Source organism: Perissodus microlepis, chromosome 16 (assembly GCF_051167445.1).
Source record: "Perissodus microlepis isolate ML-2025 ecotype Zambia chromosome 16, ASM5116744v1, whole genome shotgun sequence".
NCBI lineage: Eukaryota > Metazoa > Chordata > Actinopteri > Cichliformes > Cichlidae > Perissodus > Perissodus microlepis.
The window spans coordinates 15,152,501-15,176,024 of NC_140476.1; the positions used below are offsets into that span (position 1 = coordinate 15,152,501).

The 23,524-nt window shown below is 39.1% G+C and overlaps 1 pseudogene across 1 annotated transcript in view; it reads left to right on the forward strand.

Moving 5' to 3' along the window:
* Positions 1-15,476, forward strand: part of LOC146370577 (sodium channel protein type 2 subunit alpha-like) — a 41,897-nt pseudogene extending 26,421 nt beyond the window's left edge. The window contains exons 12-23 of the transcript XR_014802889.1: positions 6,484-6,837; positions 7,011-7,436; positions 7,981-8,113; positions 8,224-8,378; positions 8,635-8,808; positions 8,895-9,017; positions 12,111-12,386; positions 12,473-12,529; positions 13,279-13,416; positions 13,508-13,612; positions 13,717-13,987; positions 14,084-15,476. The product of XR_014802889.1 is annotated as a sodium channel protein type 2 subunit alpha-like (transcript). The remainder of the gene's footprint in view (positions 1-6,483; positions 6,838-7,010; positions 7,437-7,980; positions 8,114-8,223; positions 8,379-8,634; positions 8,809-8,894; positions 9,018-12,110; positions 12,387-12,472; positions 12,530-13,278; positions 13,417-13,507; positions 13,613-13,716; positions 13,988-14,083) is intronic.
* Positions 15,477-23,524: the final 8,048 nt, after the last annotated feature.

The window sequence follows — 23,524 nt, forward strand, 5'->3', positions numbered from 1 at the left end:
TGATTTAACAAGTGTTTTCATCACTCTATTAGAAATAAAATTTGTCATATACTCCTATCCATTTTCAATAATATTTGATTTATATCACTATTCCAATTTAATATACTGGCAACAGTTACACCAAGTAACTTTGTCTCAGTGACCTGTTCAATGACAGTACCTCCCACTGTCAAACTTGGCACAGGTGGATCTTTTAAAAAGGTATTTGGATCCTAACACTATACATTTACTCTTCTCCGCATTGATTACCATTCTATTTTCCTTTACCCAATTTTCAATTAATTTTAGTTCAACATTTAAAATATTGTTTCATTTAACTGGGTTTTGTGTGGATGAATAAATGGTGGAATCACCTGCAAATAGGACAATGATGAAATTCTCCAAAGCAAAAGGCAAATCATTTGTGAAAATAGAAAATGAAAGTGGGCCTAGGCTACTCCCTTGAGGCACACCACAACAAACAGTCTGTATGTCAGAGTGTGTCGAGGATGCCAATGTTCACATTTTGGACAGAGAGGACAGATGGTTTGAAAGAGGAGTGAAAGAAGCCATCTATGTCCACTGTGAGCGACCATCTTTGAACAGAGGCGGTGGTTTACGACACCAACTGTCTGCCATCTATAATCCAGTTTTGAGTTCCTAATCCAGTTTTGAGTTCCTTCCCCAGACGCCTTAACGCCCACTCACATCCTGGGCCATCTGACCTCAGGAATTCGCATGATAAGGTGGGGCCAGGTTTCACAATGAGCTCACCTGAAACCCTGGCTGATTGGGACCCACACCCAGTTTCACACCTTGGCTCAGGCGATTAGAGGATCATCAGGGGGTCCTTTTGTCCCTCTGTGGGGGGATACTCCCACTAGGTTTAAATCTGGGACTCCCCACCATTTGAACCTTAGAACTGAAGAAGCTTCTCGGATGAGAGGTGAAACGTCTTCAAGCAACTTAAAGAAGTCCAGACGCTTTTCTTTGCAAGCTCCTTTGATGCCACCTCATGCAAATCCCTCTTCTTACAGGCGTCCAGCTGGACAAGCGAAGGGTTTGCCTTAAACACGGCAATATCAAAGGTAGCCATTAAAAACCACAACAACAAAAAAACTACCCCAGGCTAACAATAATAACAAATGAGAACCACCTCCAACACACAAATCAAAGACGGGTGCGAAATGTGTGTGGCCACAGGGTTAACCAATAAATAAAAATACCACCGACCCTCTCCCCAGACCTGCCTACTAAAATCTTAGCCTACTTAGCTTCTGGAGTGCACCAGGCTCAAGGCAGCTTTAAAGGCTAAGCATCAGGTGCACAAAGCACCGACAAGCCTACCCCCGACAGGGAACTAATCCCCACCCGGGATTACTCCAAAAATAAAAAAGGCAAAATAAAAAATTAGTGCCTGAAGGAGTAGGTTACGCTCAGCTAGACACTCCCCTGTGCTAACTGAAGAGAGAACGTAGCAGATATGATACAACTAAACAAGTGACCGGCAAACAACACACCAAAACTCAATCGCTGTTCCTTCCATTCATATCCCGGACGAGCCCCCACATTGTTACATCCCCACGAAGAGGTCTAGGGATGTGAGTGTGGGGACCAGTAACAAATGGGTCCGGAAATAGAATAAAAAGGAAAACAGACAGAGTTGCTCTATAATAATATAGTTTTATTACAAATAACCTTAACTTAAAGAGCCAGCAACGCCGTTCTACCAATAATGCCAAAGAAACAAAGGAAACAATCACAGCAACAAAAGAAAAAACTACCTAACAAATAAGGGAGGCACTTTCCACACTTCCTACTTTACTCCTCGCCACGGGGAGACACCTCTCAGGGCCCACAAGCCTGTCTACTCACTAGTCAAAGGAGGCTGTCTGTACAAAACCTAGCAGAAAAAAGTGTAGAGCCACAGAGGGGAAAAACCACCTCACTCACAGTTCATCCCCTGCTTATATAGCCTCAGAGGTGATTGCTGACTGGGCCCAAGTGGCAAACGAGGCTAATCAAAAGCAGCTGTGTCCTGGGGAGAGAGGAGAGTGAGAGAGACAGAGGGGGTAGGAGTGGCAAGAGAGGAGGAGGTGGAGAGAGCGGGCAAACACCCAACCCCCACACTCCCATAGCCTCACAGGATGTAACACAGAGTTACCCCTACTAAATGTTACAGCAAATTGCCTATTGGTTAAATAACTCTTAATCCACTGAACAGCAGACCTTTCAAAACCAAAACAATTTAATTTATCCAATAAGATTTCATGATCAACTGCATCAAACGCTGCGCTCAGATCTAGCGACACTGTTCCAACAATCGTTTTATCTTCAATATCGCTTCTCCAAAAGTTGATTCTGTTCATCTGGACGTAGCGTTTTCAGTGGGAGAAACGTTTCGTCACTCAGCCAAGTGACCTCTTCAGTCTCAGCTGACTGCAGGTTTCCCCAATCTTATAAACAGTACATTTGCATAATGACTGAAACCAGCCCACTGAAGGAACAATGGGCTAGGAGGTCATTTCCTTCATCATAATTAATTCCTTCAATATCACTTATTAAGTCATCAGTTATGTGAGCCAAAGGTGTAGTTGTAGAATATTCTTTTTTATATGCATGATAAGCAGAATTTCATTCATTAGTCCCAAAAGGTTGATTCTGTTCATCTGGACGTAGCATTTTCAGTGGGAGAAATGAAAGTGACTTCTTGCCACAGCGCGAGCCATCAGACACAGATTGGACCCAAAAGACAGATTCAACAGAGATGCTCAAGATACGTGACATGACTTTTACTCACAAGACTTGAACAGCGGCAGTGCTTGTGAACATAAACAGCGACTATATACAAGGTTAAGTGACACTATTATGGTATTAAATATGTAGGTCAACACTAGTGCAGGGGCAGGTACTATATACACGGGCAAGAGCAGAATACTACTAAGAACAGTGACAAACCCTGAGCTGTGACGATCATAAAATGCTATAACTATGAAGACTATACACAGGAACATGAGCTAGAGCCAGAGCTATGACATGGGCAAAAATACTACAACTATGCTATATACAGAAATGATGCTATCTACAAGAACAGGAACTAGACACTGATAACCGAGATGCAAGATAAATACTGTGAGTAACTAGGGTGGACATAAGCAAGTCAGCGGGGTCCTAGAGTTAGATGAGATGTCAAAAGGAATATAGGGTTAGGAATGTGAGTGGGAGGACCAGTGATCAGAGTCACTGCAACAACAGGAGAGGTGAGTTAGAAAAGAGTAAGGAAAAGACTGAAGAGGTAGATCCAATTGAGGATATTTCATGGCTTACATTGTCTGCAGATGGAGGTCTGTGAGAGGGGGAGGCAAGGTCATGAAAGTCTTGGTGAGTATGTGAATGATCCACTCCAGAAAGGTTCCAGTGGTGAGACAGGGAGGCAGGCCGATGAGAGTAGGCTAGTTTCATTTATTGTGCAAATGTACTGTTTATACGGTTGGGGAAACCTGAAGTCAGCTGAGACTGAAGTAGTCACTTGAATGAGTGACGAAACATTTCTCCCACTGAAAACGCTACGTCCAGATGAACAGAATCAACCTTTTGGGACACTGACAGTGATTTATGTTAGTGCTGTTGTTTATCCATGGCAAAATACAACACATTTTTGTATGGTTACATTTCATATATAACAATCTATCCCCAGGCTGACACTACTGACACAGACTACAGGCAAAGTAATGGAGGAATAAGCCAGGAATATATGGACTTTCTTAAGAGCCGAGAGGCCAGACAGAGACCTCAAAGTCTCACTAGTGTAATTACGGACACAATAGAGGGTAGGTGTTTTTTACAATTGCATGAATTGCCATTCTTGTCTTGACTACATCTACAATGTCATTGTAGCTTCACACAAAAATTTTTCATCACTGCCATCAGAACTTGAAGAGTCAAGGCAGAAATGTCCTACTTGGTGGTACGATTTTGCCTACACTTTCTTCATCTGGGAGTGGTGCCCAGGGTGGCTGAAATTCAAGAAAATCATTCATCTAATTGTGATGGACCCATTTATGGACCTATTCATTACTATTTGCATTGCACTCAACACATTGTTTATGGCCATGGAGCATTATCGAATGACCCATAGCTTCCAGAACATGCTTAATATCGGCAATAAGGTAAGTCAAATTAAGAGCTGATTATTTTTAATCAAATATAAATCAAATATAAATTTTATCAGTGTTCATTATTTGTGTGTGTGTGTGTGTGTGTGTGTGTGTGTGTGTGTGTGTGTCTAAAGATATTCACCGGCATCTTCACAGCTGAAATGGTCTTCAAGGTTATTGCACTGGACCCATTCTATTACTTTCAGAAGAAATGGAATATCTTTGATGCGATCATTGTTAGTTTAAGCTTGATAGAGCTTTGTTTGGAAAAAATGAAGAATATGACTATCTTGAGATCATTCCGATTGGTAAGTCTATAAATGCACATCTACGATAACAAGCAGTAGTAAGTGAAACCTTTGGAATTGTTAGCATCTATATATAATTTTTTCATAAATCAGCACAACTGGGAGCACCTGGCCAGCCTCCCTGGAGCCTGTGACAGTTTTTGATTGGTTTTCATCCACTCAGCAACATGGCAATTATGTAGTTGGCTTTGGTCATGTTACCTAATGCTACAGTTAGACTACGGAAAATAGTCGTTGGAGACATGAACAAAATTATTGCAACTGGGTGTAATGAATTTGTAATCTCATGGCGATCAAATTCAGAATGAGAATACTCTACTAATCCCAAAGAAAATTATGTGGTCACAATTGATCCAAGACACTAAGAGAAGTAACCAAACAAAATTAAATAATACAATGTATTACAAAGTTGGAAAATATAACAAAATAGATTTTAATACAAATACCTCTAATTATAAATATCCCAGTATATTGCCTAAAATTAAATATATATAGTTGAGATTGAGGTGCCCTTCTAATCATATTGACTTTGTAATTTTTCTTTGTTGAGGATGTGATATTGAGGGTGTTCACCTATTGCAGTGTGTACTTGATTAAAATTATTTCTGCCTGTGGCTATGGCATTCTGTGGTGCATTTGGGCAAGCTAAATCTCTCAAGCTAGGCATACACTGTGCGATTTTTTTCAGTCGCGTTATTCAGCTCCTGCTCAAACTGTACGACTGACTCGCAGGGGTTAAAAGTTCGTAGGTCACGATGCAGGGTCTCACACTATACGGCCCAATGCTCTGATGCGACCTGAGTGCTCACACTGTGCGTCCCTAACATGAAGGTTATAACACAAAATCTGTCACTCGCTCTCTCTCTCTCTCCCTCTCTGTCTTTCACTCATCCAACTAATTTTGTCAGGCCAAATCGAAACGGCTTGAATGAGCTTGCCAAAGTTCTACAAGTTGTGCTTTCATTGCTTGTGTCCAGATCACACGCTGCACTGCTCCGTCTTTTCACTTTCATTTCTGTGTTTGCGCGTGTGCAGTGTGAGAGGCTGCGTTGACCACCTCAAGGCAACCGATAGGATTTCAAACAGGTTTGATTTTCTTACGACCAAACAATTGATGATCGGGATCTGGTCGTGGGGTGTTAATCGCTTCTCGTTACACCATGTATACTACACGATGCACGACACACGATGAAGCCGAAACTCGGGCCGATCACCAAAACAGTTGCACGACTGAAAAATTGGCTCAAAATGGGCCAAAAATCACACAGTGTATGCCCAGCATTACTGAACGTGCTCCTGTGAGTGGCAAGCAGGACATGGAGAGGGCGGGAGGTATTATCCAGTATTTCCTTTATCTTGGACAACATTTACCTCAGTGACACCACCTTTAGAGAGTCCACCCAGAAAGAGTGGCCTGATGGTGTTGAATGCACTGGTAAAGTTTAAAAAATAATATGACCCAGGAATCCACACAGATACAAAGCTTCTCAAGAACACTAAACAGGTCACCTATTTCCAGCAAGCTTCTCTGCAACAGAATCTGCACACAGATTCTGCAGAAATGATAGAAAAACTTTTCCATATAAAGGCAAGTAGCACAATCACAAAGGTAGGAGCCAAGCTATGTTAATTGTTTATCACAACTCAGTTTCGCTGTGGGATGAATACAGTTTCTCTGATTCTGCCACTGAGCCACTCCCTTAAGTAGTGACTCCATCGAGTTCATCAAAGACAGATTACCAGCGGATGTCCAGAAGGCAGGAACCTGATCTGAGTCCCTCCACTACACAAAAACCATGACACCAATACACACACAAACAGGGATAGAGGAGAGGTAGAAAGCATAAGAGGGAGAGACAGATGAAAACGTAAGGACAGAGGGACCATGAAACTGCAATTGTTGGGGTAAAGGTTGTTTCCCAACTTTTTAAACATAGTTCCAAAGGACTCACCTGCTTCTTCTTGCCACTATACATCATGGCCTGTATGTTCTGGTGTTTTGTGAGTTAGGTAATGACTTTTTTTGTTTTTGTTTACAGCTTAGAGTATTCAAGTTGGCTAAATCCTGGCCCACTCTAAATAAATTGATCAAAATAATTGGTAATTCAGTGGGGGCTTTGGGCAACTTGACACTGGTCTTGGCCATTATCGTCTTCATCTTTGCTGTGGTGGGCATGCAGCTATTTGGAAAAAAATACACGGACTGTGTGTGTAAAATTTCTGAGGACTGCACTCCTCGTTGGCACATGAATGACTTCTTCCATTCATTCCTCATTGTTTTCCGGGTGCTTTGTGGAGAGTGGATAGAAACCATGTGGGACTGTATGACAGTGGTTAATGAACACATGTGCATCACTTTCTACATGATGATCCTGATTATAGGAAACCTTGTGGTAAAACTTTCAATGGTCAATTCATTAATTTAAACTCATTAAACTGATTAAAAATGTAATTCTTATTTAAGTAATTGTACATAGTGCAGTTTTACAGTAATATGTGTTTTGTTGTAATCAGTTTATAATAGTTTCAATATAAATTTATACCTGTCCATGTCATTACCTGGCAGGTCCTGAACCTCTTCTTGGCCCTGCTGCTGAGTTCATTCAGTGCTGACAATCTAGCATGGGCAATGGATGACAAAGAGACAAACAATTTGCAAATTGCCATTACACGTATATACGAAAGCATTTCCTTCAGCACTAGCTGCAGCAGCGCCTGCCTTAGAGAGAAGAAACAAAAGAAGGATGAGGAAAAATCTCTGGATGAACTCCACAAACCTTTAGGGCCGAACAGTATCCTAAACCATGGCAATGGGGAGGTGATCGGCGTAGCAAAAACTGAGGACAAATACATGGTCAGCACCAAAAGCAATGATTCCCTAACATCTTTCATCAACAACCCTAGTGTGACTGTCACCATCTCTATGGTTATGAAAGAACCCGATACTGAGGACTTCAACAGTTCTTCATCAGATGTAGCAGGATGTCCTGCGGTAAGGATGTTCTTGGTCTCAAAAATCTCTACAGATGCCTGATTTTTGTTTTAAACCAAGCCTTACAAAAGTTATTTATGACACGCAATGCAACCACATAGTGTAAGAGAACACTGTTGTTGGCGTAAGTTAGGTATTTCATTAGTAAAGGTGAAGGGATCAGCCTAAAATCTAGTCATGGCAATGACATGTATCGTACACACTTGATTCAAAATCAACCAAAAAACAAAATCCAATTAGGAAAAAGTTTTTTTTTTTACTGTAAAAACCACTAACATGTTTATCAAATCATTTTCATAACTTAAAATGCAAATATAAATTGTAAATTTTAAACACTTATTCACAAATTGTGAAAATAGCAAAGTCATATACAAATAATTACCTAAAAATGCAGCCAGTGCCTCAGGTGTTTTTTGTACAACTATTTAAAATTACTACTAAAATGACAGAACAATCTGTCATTTTGTGAAACTAGTCTTACTCAATGGCTTTGTTATATCAGCTCATCCAAGATTTTCATCTACACTATTGATTTCATCCACAGATTATCATTGATGATGGACAGTTCAGCTGCTCAGATGCAAGCACAGTGGATGATGTACCAGCTGGAAAGAGAGGAAATTCTGCAGACTTTGAATTAGAAGATGATATAGATCCTAATGCTTGTTTCTCTGCTGGTGAAACTAACACCTGCTATAACTTTAGTTTTAATTTGAATCTGCATTTTCCATGTCTAAAACACCATTCTAACCATTTTCTAACCATCCTAACCATTGTCTCTTTTCAGTCTGTGTGCAGGCGTTCCATTGCTGTCAAGTAAATGTAGATGTGGGCTGGGGTAAAATATGGTGGGCACTACGAAAAACCTGTTATCAGATAGTGGAGCACAACTGGTTTGAGAGCTTTATCATCTTCATGATCCTGCTTAGCAGTGGGGCCCTTGTAAGTATTTACATAAAAACATCTGGCATCTAATCAGGCAGTTCTTAACTGTTCATTTTTAAAACGTTTTTCATTTAATATTACTAAATCAGTCTCTTTCAGTGATCTGTTCTCACGTCTGTTTTGGAACAAATCCTAAGATATTGTCTGCAAAGTACTATTGATATTTTTAATGGAAATTTCATTATGTGCATGTTTGGCATTAATACACTTTCCATTTGTATTTACACTTACCTGTCTTTTTCCTCACATTTAGGCATTTGAAGATATCTACAATGAGCAGAGGAAGACTATTAAAACAGTTTTGGAGTTTGCAGACAAAATTTTCACTTGCATTTTTATTCTGGAGATGTTACTGAAGTGGATGGCATATGGATTTGCTAAATATTTCTCAAATGCCTGGTGCTGGTTGGACTTCCTAATTGCTAATGTACATCGAAACGCTGCTTAGACAGAAACACACAGTTTAATATATCTTTGCCACTTATAACGTATTTGTAATTGTATTTTTTCCAGATCTCACTTGCCGATCTAGTAGCCAACACATTAGATGCTAATAATTTCGGTCCCATGAAGTCTTTGAGAACCCTACGAGCTCTAAGGCCACTAAGAGCCCTGTCACGCTTTGAGGGCATAAGGGTAAGAGCTGTTGGAACCACCTATCCATTCAGAGTCACGTTGAACTATCTACCACTAATCCAGTACACTAGACTACAACCTAAATCTCTTAGGTACACTTTGCTAGTTCTGGGTGGGCCTTCTTTAGCCTTCAGAACTGCCTTTATTCACTTTGTCATAGATTAAACAAGGTGCTGGAAACATTCCTCTGAGACTTTGGGTCCATACTGACACGATAAAATCACACGGTTGCTGCAGATTTATTAGCTGCGTATCCAGAATACAAATCTATGGTTCAAACACATCCAAAACTTGCTCTGTTGGATTTAGATATGGTGACTGTGTAGATCAGTCTGAGATTATTTGAGGTTTGTGGGACATTATCTTGTTGGAAGCAGCCACAAGAAGATGAATACAGTGTGGACATAAAGGAATGGTCATGGTTGCTTATAATACTCAAGTGTGCTGCGGCATTTAGGCAATACTTAATTGGATGGATCAATTAATCAGTACTGAGAAGCCTAAAGTCTGTTGAGAAAATATCCCCCACACCCTTGCACTACGACCACCAGACTGAACTACTGGTATAAGGAAGAATGAATCTAGGCTTTCAACTTCTTGTCCTATCATCCAAATGTCACAACAAAAATCAAGACTCAACGCAGCAGCTTTATCCAGTCTTCTTTAGTCCAATTTTGGTAAACCAATTTGAATTCTTGCTCAGTTTTCTTTGTTTAACTGAAGTAGTGGCATCTGATATAATCTTCAGCTTCTATAGCCCATCTGCTTCAAGGTTGGATGTGTTGTGTGTTAAAATATGCTCTTCTGTTCACCTTGTTTACAAAAACTGGTCATTTGAGTTACTATTGCTAACCTGTAAACTAAGCAGTCTGGTCATTCTCTGACCTTTAGCATCAAAAAGGCATCATTATCCAGAGAACTTCGGCTCACTGGATATTTTCTCTTTTTCAAAACATTATCTCTATTTTTTCTCTTATGAATCCTAGCAATGGCTGTAAGGTCATCAATTTCTGAATTTTTTCTCAGCTAATCTCATCAAACAAGAGAAATCCCAAGATACTGTTCGAAACCATAAACTCTGTTGTTTCCCCCATGGTCCCCCCAGTAGCCATGTCTTCTATATCTGACAGTAATGACTTTCTAAATTTGTTTGTGGATAAAGTAATAATGTCCAAATGAGCGTTTGTCCTTCAATACCATCTGTTTGTGTCTCTGGTCCACCTCCCCTTCATTCACTGTTGGTGTTTAACCCAATGACCATACATGATCTTTCACTTCTGCTGGATAAAATGAAAATCACCACTTGTCCATATGACATTCTACCTGCTGGACTGTTTTCAAAATGTTCTCTCTGCCATTGGCCCCTCTGTTGTAGAGATATGCAACACCTCTCTTTTAACAGGTGTGGTGCCTAGGTTCTGTAAGTATGCTGTTGTTGAGCCAATATTAAAAAACAGCAGTTCAAATCTAACACAGCTTAAGAATTACAGGCTTATCTCTAAGCTAAAATTGTGGCTCTGGAGTGGTTTCAGTCATACCTCTCCAATAGATCTTTTAACTTTTGTGCAAATCAGTTTATGTCACATCTGACGTGTGGAGTACCGCAGGGTTCAGTTCTGGGACCTATTCTTTTTCTCCTGTGCATGTTACCTCTAGGACTTATAATTAGGCAGTTCCATGATGTGTCTTATCACTTCTAGACTGTTGACATTCAGCTCTGCTGCTCTTTTAAGCCAATGGAAGTCCAAAAGTTGTTCTCTTTAATAAAATGTTTAGCTTCCATTGAACAATGGCTTTGTGACAACTACTTGCGGCTGCACTCAGAGAAGTCAGAAATGGTAATTATTGCTCCCGACAGCCAAATATCTGTAATCAAGCAGCATCTTGGTTCTCTTGGCTCCTCTGTTCAGCCGAGCCTCAGGTACCTCGATGTTATTTTTGATTCTGCGATGTTGCTAGAGCAACACTCTCAAGCAGCTAATTAGTAACTGCCTTTTTCAACTAAGGATTACAAGGACTACATTGATGTCTAAATCTGAATTGGAAACACTGATTCATGCTTTTATTTCATCTCGCTTAGATTATTGTAACAGCCTTTTGTCTTTGTTTGAGCAAAAAGAATCCTAACCGTCTCCAGTCAGTCCAGAATTCCGCTGCAAAGCTCTTAACAAAGACACAAAAATAGAGAGCCCATTACACCGATTTTATTCCCATTACACTGGCTTCCAGTACATTTTAGAATTCACCTCATCTCGGATCTTATAGAACCCCATGCTCTCCCTTGCAGCCTGAGATCATCAAAGGCTGTTAGTACTTTTAAGACCAGAGGAGATTGATCTTTTAGAACACCAGCCCCCAGGTTGTGGATTGCTTTGCCTCCATCTTAAAGTTGCCTTGATTTTATTTATTCTTTCAAACAGCAGCTAAAAGCTCAAAACCTCAGACTGGCTTTCTACTAGAGTTGTGCTGCAGACTCGATTGTGTTGTTTTATGTACATGTGTTTTATATTATTGTGAAGCACTTTGTGGTTCTTATCATATGAAGATAAGTAATCACAAATCTCCCTTATCGAGTTACCGCGGATTGCCCCGTGCGTGGGACTGCACGGCATCAATGCATTAACTAGCTAACCGCGCTAACCCATTGATGCCGTGCAGCCCCACGTCATCAATGATGTCGACAATAAAATTCATCTACATGGAATTTTATTGTTGACTTGTCATATACCAATACCACATAAATGGACAAGACAGCAGGGTAATATTCACAGGTTGTCAGACGTGAGCAGGTGAGGTACTGGAGCCTAGAACAGGAGGTTAGCTCACAGAAAGTGGAGACAGGAGTTATTAAAGTAATCGTTAACTATTCGACCAATCTAAGAAAAATTGGCAGATTTGTCAACTACCAAAATAAACTTTAGTTGCAGCCCAATGCAATGGCACTTAAAAATGTGTTTTTTCTTCTTTTTTTATTTATTAATTTATTTTTAACCATTACCACAGTGTACAATATCATGCATCAGTTTAGAATTCTGTGATCTCTGTCTGCTGTACAGATATGTTATGTTATGTGATTTGTGTATTGATGTGCAGGTGGTTGTCAATTCCCTAATGGCAGCCATTCCCTCCATCTTCAATGTGCTGCTGGTATGCCTCATCTTCTGGCTGATTTTCAGTATCATTGGAGTCAACTTATTTGCAGGAAAGTTCTACTATTGTGTCAACACAACCACAAATAAAAATTTCCTGGTATCAGAAGTGAAAAATATGACAGACTGTCTGCAAATGGAAAATGGAAGCGCTCGAGTGATGAATCTTAAGGTCAACTTTGATAATGTTGGCATGGGTTACCTTGCACTGTTGCAAGTAGTAAGTAAATCAGTATTTTGTTGCAAATTTTGTAATAGAAGAACATGTTTTTCTACCGTTGTCACTTGCTGTATTTTTTTCTATAGGCTACATTTAAGGGTTGGATGGACATCATGTATGCCGCTGTTGATTCTCAAACAAAGGTGGTTATTTTTATATCTCACCATATAAATGCTTTAACCCCTGTAAAATGTCAATGTTTTATTAAAATCATATTACACTTTCTTTTGCTGAGGCGGTGACACATTTCTGATGAAAAATTTGTAACAATGTAAAATATATTTTTTGAAGTGAAGGGTTGGTCTAACATGAGCAAGAGTTAGCTTTATCTTAAAGATCTGGATGACCTCTACTGTAATTTCCTGCTTCTAAATTCAGATAAAACAGGTTATTCTACGGCCCTAATAATCTTAGAAATATGGTGTCTAACCAAATGTTAACTCTGGATGGCATTACGGTGGCCTCCAATAACATTGTGAGGAATCTTGAAGTCATTTTTGGACAGGTAATGCACATATTAAACAAATATGTAGGACTGCTTTCTTTCATTTGCGCAATATCTCTAAAAATTAGAGACATCCAAAACTAGTTTATGCATTCATTACCTCTAGGATGTACCACTGTAATTTATTATCATCAGGATGTTCTAAAAACTCCCTGAAAAGCCTTTAGTTGATTCAAAATGCTGCAGCTCAAGTTTTTGACAGATACTGACAGGGACTAGGAAGACAGAATATTTTATGCACTGTACACACAGTGCTAAGCAAGCAAATACCACCAAGGCAGAGTTTCCTGTAAAATTAAATCACTTAAGGCACACATCCGCTTGGACAGAACAGTAATCTAAAGGACGTCTCTTTTTTAATGTCTTGTTCTTTTGTTATCATTGTAGCCAGAAGAACAACCAGCCTTTGAGGTCAACCTATATATGTACTGTTATTTTGTTGTTTTCATCATATTTGGAGCATTTTTCACACTCAATCTTTTCACTGGTGTTGTTATTGACAACTTCAATCAGCAAAGGAAAAAGATAAGTATCAAACCTCTTTTGTAAAAAGAAGAATTGGTATTTTCTCTTTTTTGATTTAAGTGATTTAATGTGCCTATCATGTTTTCTTTACTTAGGAGGTCAAGACATCTTTATGACTGAAGAACAAAAGAAATACTACAATGCCATGAAAAAACTGGCATCAAAGAAACCACAAAAACCGATCCCTAGACCATCAGTATGCGAGTTAAACTTTGACTGCATTCAATATGAATTAAAAATCTTATTGTTTTTCTTCTAAAATATATTCTTGTTTATTTTACCCATGTCTATCTGTTTCAGAACAAGATTCTAGGATATATTTTTGATTTTACAACCAAGAAATCTTTTGATATTGTGATTATGGTTCTAATATCACTTAATATGATTGCTATGATGATGGAAACTGCTGAACAATCAGACTACAAGAAAAAGGTTCTCTACTATATAAATATGGTATTCATTGTCGTCTTCACTGGAGAGTGCTTATTGAAGATGGTCTCGCTCCGGCACTACTTTTTCATGAATGGCTGGAATATATTTGATTTCATCGTTGTTATTCTGTCAATCATCGGTATGACTCACATCTATTTACAGTTTATCTCTGACAAGTTTTTAATATAGCAGTAATCTGTCATCCAGTGTTTAATCATTTCATTTCTTTCTTTAGGTTTGTTTCTTACTAAGATAATAGAAAAATACTTTCTTTCACCAACCTTGTTCAGAGTCATCCGACTGGCACGGATTGGCCGCGTCCTCCGCCTTGTTAAAAAAGCCAAAAGAATCCGCACACTCTTGTTTGCCTTGATGATGTCACTTCCTGCCTTGTTCAACATTGGTCTCTTGCTCTTCTTGGTGATGTTCATCTATGCCATCATTGGCATGTCAAACTTTGCATATGTCAAGAAGGAAAAAGGTATTGATGATCTTTTCAATTTTGAGACTTTTGCAAACAGCATGATCTGTTTGTTCCAAATCACCACCTCAGCTGGATGGGATACCCTACTATATCCCATTCTCAACACAAATGGAGATGACTGTGACCCTGAGATGGAGAATCCTGGTAGTACTTTTAAAGGAAACTGTGGAAATCCTACAGTGGGAATTACTTTCTTTGTGAGCTATATCATCATCTCTTTCCTTATTGTGGTGAATATGTACATTGCAGTCATCCTGGAAAACTTTGGTGTAGCTACTGAAGAGAGCGCTGACCCACTGAGTGAGGATGATTTTGAAATGTTTTATGAGGTCTGGGAAAGGTTTGATCCTCATGCAACACAGTTCATTGAGTATAAAAAGCTTTCAGAATTTGCAGATAATCTGGAACCACCATTGCGCATAGCCAAGCCTAACAAGTTTGACCTGATCTCTATGGACTTACCCATTGTGAGTGGTGACCGCATTCACTGCCTAGACATCCTGTTTGCATTCACAAAGCGTGTTCTAGGTGAGGGTGGAGAAATGGACATTCTAAAGGAGCAAATGGAAGAGCGTTTCATGGCTTCGAATCTTTCAAAGGTGTCCTACGAACCCATCAGTACCACAATCCGGCGCAGACAGGAGGCTGTTTCAGTTGTTGTGATCCAGAGAGCATTTCGGAAGTATGTACGGGAAAGTCTAAGAAAAGACACAAGACTCCATGAGACATCAAGTAATAACAATCAAAAGGATGAAAAGCTCATTAACATGGAAAAGGATGACACAGACAAACTTTAAGAAAAACTTCCAGTGCCGATAAAAGCAAACTGACACTTTCTGCGGCCTCTCAGCGTTCATGTAGAAATAGAAATAACAAATAGAAAAAACAAATAGGAAAAAGACAAAAGTGAAAAGGAATTTGTGAACAAAGATGTTAAAGAACAAGATATATAAAAGGAAATCTGTGCTACACCAAAGACACTGTAGTGAATGCAAAATGTTTACAACCTTTCACAGTGATCATGATATCCACTGGAGTCTCTTTTTTAATATGGATATCTGCTATTTCAAACTGACTGTAATTTTTTTTATCTTAGAGAATAAACAAGTGTCATTTAGGCTATAGTATGACTCACTTGGAAGGATTAAGGAGCAAGGATCCCTTATGTCTGCTAAGGATGGGCATCATTACTTAAAGTGTTATGAAACGCATATAAGTTAATCCTTTAACTTGTATTGAAGCTAATTTTGCTACCTGGTGTCTTTAATTCACTAGCTGTGACCTGACTAACCTAAATGGATCCTAACTTAGGTCTGACAGCATTCCCAATAGATAATTGCAGATGGCAGAGCAACAGTTAAGGCTAAGGTTTGGGGAAGGCCTCAGAGAAGAATGGTGGCTTTCCAGCCAGGCATTTCCCAATGTAATAATGAGAGACGAATGATTATGATGCACTACAAACAGCTTGTAGTGCAGGGCATATATAGTCGTATACAGAGAACTAGAAGGGGAGTGTTTGTCCCCACTTCAAAATGCAGATAAATTATCTCCAATTCACTAGCTGGGACTGCATCCTCATTTACAGGGAGTGCAGAATTATTAGGCAAATGAGTATTTTGTCCACATCATCCTCTTCATGCATGTTGTCTTACTCCAAGCTGTATAGGCTCGAAAGCCTACTACCAATTAAGCATATTAGGTGATGTGCATCTCTGTAATGAGAAGGGGTGTGGTCTAATGACATCAACACCCTATATCAGGTGTGCATAATTATTAGGCAACTTCCTTTCCTTTGGCAAAATGGGTCAAAAGAAGGACTTGACAGGCTCAGAAAAGTCAAAAATAGTGAGATATCTTGCAGAGGGATGCAGCAGTCTCAAAATTGCAAAGCTTCTGAAGCGTGATCATCGAACAATCAAGCGTTTCATTCAAAATAGTCAACAGGGTCGCAAGAAGCGTGTGGAAAAACCAAGGCGCAAAATAACTGCCCATGAACTGAGAAAAGTCAAGCGTGCAGTTGCCAAGATGCCACTTGCCACCAGTTTGGCCATATTTCAGAGCTGCAACATCACTGGAGTGCCCAAAAGCACAAGGTGTGCAATACTCTGAGACATGGCCAAGGTAAGAAAGGCTGAAAGATGACCACCACTGAACAAGACACACAAGCTGAAACGTCAAGACTGGGCCAAGAAATATCTCAAGACTGATTTTTCTAAGGTTTTATGGACTGATGAAATGAGAGTGAGTCTTGATGGGCCAGATGGATGGGCCCGTGGCTGGATTGGTAAAGGGCAGAGAGCTCCAGTCCGACTCAGACGCCAGCAAAGTGGAGGTGGAGTACTGGTTTGGGCTGGTATCATCAAAGATGAGCTTGTGGGGCCTTTTCGGGTTGAGGATGGAGTCAAGCTCAACTCCCAGTCCTACTGCCAATTTCTGGAAGACACCGTCTTCAAGCAGTGGTACAGGAAGAAGTCTGCATCCTTCAAGAAAAACATGATTTTCATGCAGGACAATGCTCCATCACACGCGTCCAAGTACTCCACAGCATGGCTGGCAAGAAAGGGTATAAAAGAAGAAAAACTAATGACATGGCCTCCTTTTTCACCTGATCTGAACCCCATTGAGAACCTGTGGTCCATCATCAAATGTGAGATTTACAAGGAGGGAAAACAGTACACCTCTCTGAACAGTGTCTGGGAGGCTGTGGTTGCTGCTGCACACAATGTTGATGGTGAACAGATCAAAACACTGACAGAATCCATGGATGGCAGGCTTTTGAGTGTCCTTGCAAAGAAAGGTGGCTATATTGGTCGCTGATTTGTTTTTGTTTTGTTTTTGAATGTCAGAAATGTATATTTGTGAATGTGGAGATGTTATATTGGTGTCACTGGTAAAAATAAATAATTGAAATGGGTATATATTTGTTTTTTGTTAAGTTGCCTAATAATTATGCACAGTAATAGTCACCTGCACACACAGATATCCCCCTAAAACAGCTAAAACTAAAAACAAACTAAAAACTACTTCCAAAAACATTCAGCTTTGATATTAATGAGTTTTTTGGGTTCATTGAGAACATGGTTGTTGTTCAATAATAAAATTATTCCTCAAAAATACAACTTGCCTAATAATTCTGCACTCCCTGTAGATATGACAGCATTTCTAGTGGAAATCAATTGAGGCTGCTGCTTGGGGAAGGCCCCAGAAGAGACTGGCTGCAGCTCCTGGGCTAGGCAGATCCCCAAAGAAGGAATCCCCAGGAAGCAGTGATGAAAATGTGTGTTGCAAATGTCAAAGATGGTTGCAAATATATGATTGGTAGATTGACCTCATGACCTCAAACTGGTGATCTGTGATTTCACTGACTGAAGTGGATCTAATGGCAGAAATGCAGAAAGAATAACTGGAGAAGAGATCCGAAGTATTCCCGATGATGAGAGAACTTAAAGCTGAAAGTAATGGATCAAAGGCTAGTAAATCCTTAGGGGTGAGTCTATCTTGAAATAGAATATGAAATCGGGATTACCTGGCTGGGTAGTTTACTTCATTTTGCGTTAGGCACTGATGACTACTGTGTAGATTTCGTAAAATAATCAAGGTGACAATAAGCAGTTTTGTAAACACTGGTTGAATTTGGAAGAACAATTACAGGAGAACCACCTTCCATGACAACCCCATGATAACATCTATGATAACCCAGAGAACTAGGAGAAGGGGTAGAGCTAAATGTCGTCAAGTGGGAAAGCTGATAATCATATAAGAAAATGATGCCAATTGAGACGGCTAGCAGATATTGCCAGCTTGGACAAGCTATCCAGAATGATTGTGTCAAAAACTGAAATGATGAAAGTGAGAAATGAAGGGAGGCCTTGAAGAGTTATGCACAGGGTAAAGTTCAGGTGTCCTAAAAAGGGGGGGGTAGCTATTTGTTTACAAGAGGAGCAAGAAAATGCTCAAACCACTCAAGGAGGAAATTAATGCCACTGGGTTTTCCCATCTCTGGAACCAGATGATGTTGAGGGTCAGTGGGGTTGTGTGGGCATGCTGGGCAGGAATGACGGTGTCTGTAGAATGAGCAGGAGTCCAGGTAGCGGCACAGACATAGAACTTGTGAAGTCACTGAAATAATTGCAAACTGTGCAGTCTCCTAGTTGAATGACGAGTCTACCCTTACTATCTATGCCAGGTGGCAAATGAATGCTCGCAAAAGATTGTGTGGGTTTGAATTTTTGGAGGAGCGGCTGGAGCTAAGGAGCTACGGTGTGACCAGATGTGCAGCTTATGAGCTGTGAGCTATTTTGGACTGGGATGATATAAGGTGAAGCAGGATGTGAAGGTGCTCCACATATCAAACAAAAATGAGAATAAACAGCTTGTAGTACAGGAGGGTCATATATAGCCAAAGAACCAGAAAGGGCGTATTTCAGGTGTGATTCTGCTCCTGAAATTCTAAATAATTTTCTCCAATTGTTGTTATACCACTGACTGTTATATTACTCAAGCAGGGAAAAAAGGTTGTATGTTATCACTAAATAAAAATCATGATTTGGTTAATTTTCTTTCTATATTTATTTTTCTTTTTTTTACTCTTTCAAAATGGTTCTATCTTCAAGTATAGGCTTTCCACCAAAAATCACTACTTTAAAAGAAAACTAATGGCACAGTATGATTATGCATGCCAAAGTGCGTGCCATGATTTGTCCCAGTCCATCAGGTGCAAAAATGTCATGAGGAGGCTGGTTTTTTTTTACACGTTACAGAAACTTTCCTTGTAGTAAAAAAACAAATCCAAGCCGAGTTTGTTGATTATCTTTGATTATCAGTGTCAGAGCAGAAACCCTAGAAAAATACTTTGCAAATTGTTAGATCATTTTTTAAATTGTTCACATTCCTGTGTTCCAGCTATCTAAAATTTAGACTATTGCTAAACATGTATACATTTTACCATTAAAGGCTCTATACTATATGAAGTAAATGTGTCTAACTGCAGTTTTTACAAAAGCATTCACTGCAGCTGGAAGAACCACATAAAATGTCAACTTTCTGGTCAGTGTGAATGCCCTCACTGAAACTGTTTACATGCTTGTTTGTGTCATGCTGTGGTTCAGTAAGTTGGTACAATGTATGTTAGAAGATGATAAGCTTTACTACAATATTAGTTCACTCTAGCAGTCTGACATTAGACAAAATTAAACACAGGAACCGGTGCTTCAATAGGAGTACGCATGGGTACATGACAAACATGCATAGTAATAGTGCACTTTAGAGTAATTTGACAAGGTATGCAACTTTCCCATTTTATACCTGCTTTTTGTTGTCCTAGTACCAGTTTAAGTCTGTCACTGGCAAATAACTGTGTAAGCAGCTTATTAAACTAAACTCATGCTTGTTGGGATTTGTTGGGATTTTCTGTATCTCATAAAACAAGACTGATAATGCAGGTCACATAAATCAAGGCAGTCCATTTTTCTGTTACATAAAATGTCTGAATGTTGATGGAAAACTTGTAAAAGTTTCTATTAAGAATGCACAAAGGCCTAATTCATACAAGTTCATTTTTAATGTTACACAGGCTGAGAGTGGGAGTGGTCTAACTGTAGTATAACAGACACAAAGAAGCGCTATCCGGTAGTTAGGTGATGACGTGACGAATCCTACTTCCGGGCCTAAAGTAGTCCGCGTTTAATATGGCTTTTGTGTTGTTAACATGTTTGATGTTTTGTATTTTCTTCTATTTAATCTCAAAAAGCTCCTAAAACAGTCAGTGATCACTGTTGACCTCCCTCGGCTTTTATTACCGCTAATCATTTATTTAAGCTCAGTTTTTAAAACCTTAGGATGTAACTACAGCCCAGCCCATGCAATGACTAACCTCGTATTGTGGATGGATTATATCAGTTGTTCTCCTGGCTGAAGTTTGGTCCTTTTACAGCATCCTGCCATGTGATTACATTTGTTCCTGACCACCGAGAACACTCACGTTAACTTTTATCGAGTGGAAAAAAAGTCAGCTTGTTTATATTATGCTAACATAGCTGTGTCGCTAGCGGTCACGTAGCACATCATTATATACCAGCTAGCCAAACTTCAGTAACCCTACAAACGTCACTGCTGTTTAGTTTTCTGTCTTCATTTATGTTGGAAGTGATAACAGAGCTGTACGTTTTAATTTGTTTCCAAAACCCCGCAGTCAGGACATGCTATATTGTATTTAGATAGAAGCTAGCGAGCTAACTTCCTGCTAACTTCTAACTCCGTTAAATGTCATAAATTCCGTTTTCATGGATGCCTGGATGTTAAACTCAATTGTTACACCTGGTAGAGCAGAACGCTGATCATTTTATTAAAGATGAAAGACTTTAGACAGTTTTTCAACTCTCAGTAATGCCATAGTGATCGTTTGATATATGGACCTGCAGCGGAGTTTAGGCCCAGACACGGCTAGTGACGTCAGACTTAACGACCGGATAGCCAGTATACAGGCAGGATCCACACACTACTGTAAATTTAAACAGGCTAGTTTGAACTTCAGTGTTGTATAAACAGACAACCATGAGGTGTTTAAGGACAAAAAAAAATTTGAAAAACCATACATGAATATTTACTGAAAGGTTTCACTGGTACATACAGTTATTGCATTGGAATCAGTCTGGTAACAAAGACAAGTCATTCTTCTGTTTCCTGGATGAACCAGAGATGCCTCTCTTCAGCTTTTCTCCTCCTGTTATCCCTCTGCTCCCAGACCACCAAAAAAACAAACCAAAAATAAGCAAAAAAAAACAATTTAAATATATCAAAAAATATTCAAGAAAATACAAATCACAAAAACACAATGTAAATATACAATATAGCATCCTCAGCTTTCCCAAAGAATAAAATAACTAAATGTGTATTATTAAAAATGAGGTCTCTCTCCTCTAAGTCCCTGCTAATCCATTATTTATTATTCGGTTAAATGATTTATTCTGCTTCATAGAATAAATCAATTATTAGAATAAATAGAATAAATCAATTTATTCTTCATAGAATAAATCAATAAGTCAACACCCCCAAGTCATGCAAATTACCAGAATCCTTGAAGCACAGGCGGAGGAGTAACGCACACGAGATAAGGGACTATCAAAATAAAACAGAAAGTAACTAATAGATATAAATTTGACACAAATAACAGGGAAACCAGATAGCGACACTAACAGCAACACCAACAGGACACACAGACACCAGACCGATATTGGGACATGACAGGAGACAGAAATGGTGGAGATAGTGGAGGGAAGACAAGGAAAAACTGATACTCCAGAAAAATAATTGAGCAATTATTACAACCTCTGAGCTCAAAGGTCTTGATGCATGTTCAATCATCCAGGTAAGGAAATCCAAAAAAATTGATTCTGTTCATCTTGGATGTAACGTGGAAACTCTTTCAATGATGAGGATGAAGACCCACGACCTCAACAATTAATCAACCATAGACTCAAACAGAGTTCTAATTGATTTGAAAGACTAACTCTTAGTCTTGTCCACCCTAATTGGAAAACTCAAAATCCATCTGATTTCTGATTTCAGATAAAATAATAATTGAAGATGATTTTAACCCATATAGATGCTGAAAGTAACATCCTCATAGCAGCATTTAATCTATTATTGGACTCAATTAACTTTTCTCAAAATGTTAAAAAAAAAAACTCCACCTAAACTTTAATCACACTCTGGATCTTCTTCTGTTATATAGTACAGAAACTGAACATTTAATAGTGTTCCCTAAAAAACATCTGATCATGTCTTAATAACATTTACATTTACAATAATGGATTACAGCAGTGGGGGGATACATTTCATTAAACTAGATGCCTTTATGAAAGTCCATCCTTGTCAGGGTTGTGGGGGCTAGGCTAGGTGGTGGGATCAACCACAAATTTGATATAGCTGAGTGGTGGGATCAACCTTCTTGCTGTGAGGCAACAGTGCTAATCACCACACAACCATGCTTTCTCAAAATTTTCTTTATGAAAGTGCTTTCTCTCGATTGATCCTTCTCCAAACCATCAGTGTGTCTATTAGATACCTTTCCTTCAGGTAATTTGTCTTAACTAATTACAGGCGAATCCCCAACCTTCCTTTTATCTCAAAAATCGAGAGAGTAGTTTTAACTAAGTTTTAAGAGTAGTTTATAGTGATCATCTGGAGAGGAATTGTTTTTGAAAAGTTTTGGTCAGGTTTCACTACTCATCAGAGTACAGAAAAAGTTTTAGTGAAGGTTACAAATGTACTTCCTATGGCCTCTATGAGTGGACTCATCTCTGTGCTTGTCCTGCTACCTCAGTGCAGCGTTCGATACTGTTGACCATAATATTTTATTACAGCAATTAGAGCATGCTCTAATTATTAAAGGTACTGTGCTGCAGTGGTTTGAATCATATCTATCTAATAGACTTACGTTTGTTTGTGTAAATAGGGAGTCCTCTTCGCACACTAAGATTGATTATGGAGTTCCACAGGGTTCCATGCTAGGACCAATTCTATTTACATTATACATGCAGATGATACCCAATTTTTTCTGTCTATAAAGCCAGAAGACACACACAAATTAGTTAAACTGCAAAAATGTCTTAAAAACATATTAAAAAGATCTTGGGGACCTAAAGACCTGGATGACCTCTAATTTTCTGTTTCTAAATTCAGATAAAACTGAGGTTATTTTTCTCGGCTCTAGTAATCTTGGAAATGTTGCTTAACCAGATGTTTACTTTGGATGGCATTACAATGGCCTCCAGTAACATTATTGTAAGGATGTTGTAAAAACTCCCTGAAAAGCCTTCAGTTGATCAAAAATGCTACAACAAGAGTACTGACAGGGACTAGAAAGAGAGAGGATATTCCTCCTATACTGGCTTCTCTTCATTGGTTTCCTGTTAAATACAGAATTGAACTCAAAATCCTTCTCATGACATACAACATATTGAATAGGATGCAGAGCCCTTAGCTTTCAGACACATCTTCTGTGGAACCAGCTCCGAGTTTGGATTTTGAAGACAGACACTAGCTCTACTTTTAAGATTAGGCTTTAAACTTTCCTTTTTGACAAAGCATATAGTTACGGCTGGATCAGGTGACCCTGAATCCTTCCTTAGTTATGCTGCAATAGGCTTAGGCTGCTGGGGGTTTCCCATGATGCACTGACTGTTTCTCTTT